Source organism: Myotis brandtii, unplaced genomic scaffold, assembly GCF_000412655.1.
Source record: "Myotis brandtii unplaced genomic scaffold, ASM41265v1 scaffold2447, whole genome shotgun sequence".
NCBI classification, from domain to species: domain Eukaryota; kingdom Metazoa; phylum Chordata; class Mammalia; order Chiroptera; family Vespertilionidae; genus Myotis; species Myotis brandtii.
In genome coordinates this window covers 93,907-96,506 of record NW_005359255.1, presented here as the reverse complement: position 1 = coordinate 96,506, position 2,600 = coordinate 93,907, and positions in this window count along the sequence as shown.

The following is a 2,600-nucleotide window of genomic DNA, read 5'->3' as shown; positions in this document are numbered from 1 at the left end:
AAGAAAAAAACAAATGAAAATGAACATACAACAAACCCAATCTCCAGGACAAAGCAAACAGTCCTGAGAGAGAAGTTGATATCATTACAGGCCTATCTCAAGAAATAAGAAAAAACTCAAACTATGTAATTCTACAACTAAAAGATTCAGGAGGAGAACAACAATAAAAGATCAAGAGTAAGTAGAATGAAGAAAATTAAAAAATCAGATAGAAATGAAATGATGTAGAGACTAAAATAAGAGCAATACAAATGATCAATAAAACCAAGATCTGCTTCTATGAAAATATAGATAGTATTGATGAGCCTTTAGCCAGACTCTTCAAGAAACAGAGTACTCAAATTGATAAATGAAAGAGCTGAAGTAACTGACACCACAGAAAAACAAAGGTTTGTAAGAAAATACTATGAACAAAATTATGCCAACAAAATGGACAACATGGGCAAAACAGACAAATTCCTAGAAACATATAATCTTCCAAATCTCAGTCAGAATCAGAAAACCTGGGTAGACCAATAACTAATGAAAATGAAGTCATAATAAAAAAAAAAAACTCCCAGCAAATAAAAGCCATGGAACAGAAGAGTTTACTGGCCAATTTTACCAACATTCAAAGAAGAACAAACTCCTATACCCCTCAAACTATTCAAAGGATGTCAGGGTCAGTGTCATCCAAATTCCACCACCAGATAAAAACATTACAAAGAAACAAACTTATAGGACAAAACCCTTGAATAACATAAATGCTAAAATCTTCAATGAAATATAAGCAAATTAGATGCAATAATACATTAAAAAGAATAAATCCCCCAGACCCAAGTGGGATTTATTTTGAGGATTCAAGACTCAAATGGTATTTTCAAATCAATAATGTGATACATCACATAAACAAAATGAAGGATGAAAAACAATTGATCATATTAATAGATACCGAAAACAGCATTCAACAAATACAGCACACTTTGATAAAAATTGTCAAAACTGCAAAGAGGGATCATACCTCAACAAAAAGGGTATATATGAAAAACACAATCAACATCATACTCAATTGGCAAACCTAAAAGAGTTCTTATGGGCAAACCTTAAGAACAGGAACAAGACAGGGATGCTCACTTTTACCACTCTTATTCAACACTAGGGGCCTGGTGCATGAATTCGTGCACTAATGGGGTCCGTTGGCCTGGCCTGTGGGATCGGGCTGAAATCGGCTCTCTGACATCCTCCAAGGGGTCCCTGATTGTGAGAGGGCTCAGATCAGGCTGAGTATCCCACTGGTGCACTATCGGGGCCAGGGAAGGACACAGGAGGTTAGCCAGCTGAGAAGGACTATGGGAGGGCTCCAGGGCATGTCTGGCCCATCTCCCTCAATCCTGATTGTCCGGACCCTAGCTGTAAGCTACTGGAGTATCTGTCCCCTGGTGGTCAGTGCACATCATAGCAAGCAGTTGAGTAGCCTTAGCATATCATTAGCATATCATGCTTTGATTGGTTGAACAGACAACTGACAGACTGGACACTTAGCATATTAGGCTTTTATTATATAAAATAGTGCTGGAAGTCCTAGCCTCCAGCAATCAGACAAGAAGAAAAAGTAAAAGTTGTTCATATAGGGACAGAGGAAGTAAACTGCCATTATTTGCAGAGACATAATATTATACATAGAAAAACCTAAAGATTACATTTAAAAAAAAACTAAGAGATTTAATAAACGAATTTGGCAACATAGGATACAAAATTAACTGAGAAATGCATGGCATTTTTATACACCAATAATGAAATCTCAAAAAGAGAAATTAAACAAACAATCTCATTTGCCATTGCAACAAACAAGATTCTTAGGAGTAAACTTAACCAAGGAGGTAAAAAGATCTGTATTTGGAAAACTACAGGACATTGAAAAAAGCATAAAGAAATGGAAGAATCAACCATGTTCATAGATTGGTAGAATCAATACCATTAAAATGTCCATACTACCCAAAGTAATCTATAAATCCAATGTAATCCCTATTAAAATACCAATGGCATATTTCACAAGTCTAGAACAAATACTCCAAAAATTTACATGGAACTAAAAGGACCCCAAATAGCTGCAGCAATCTTGAGAAAGAAGCATAAAATTGGAGAAGTTAGAATACCAGATATTAAGTTATACTACAAAGCCACTGTTCTCAAAACAGCCTGGTACTGGTACAAGAACAGACATATAGACAAATGGAACAGAATAAAGAACACAGAAATTGACCCAAGCCATTATGCTCAATTAATCTTTGACAAAGAAGGTAAGAGCATACAGTGAAGTTAAGTATCTATATAATAGGTATCTACACTAATAAATATGCAAATTAACCATCACTCCACCACTCTGCTACACCTGCCAGCGAATCAGAGCAACTATACAAATTAACCCAACAAAGATGGCGGTTAATTTGCATATGCAGGCACAGAGTAAAGAATGAAGATGGTGGTGGCCATGGAGCTGGAGCCAGCAGGAGGCTTGGGTTGCTCCCAGAAACAGAGGAAGCCAAGCTTCCTGTCAGCCCTGGACTCCACTCAAGGAGTGGCTGGGGGCAGGCTTCCAGTCCACCCTGGGCTTCGCTCAA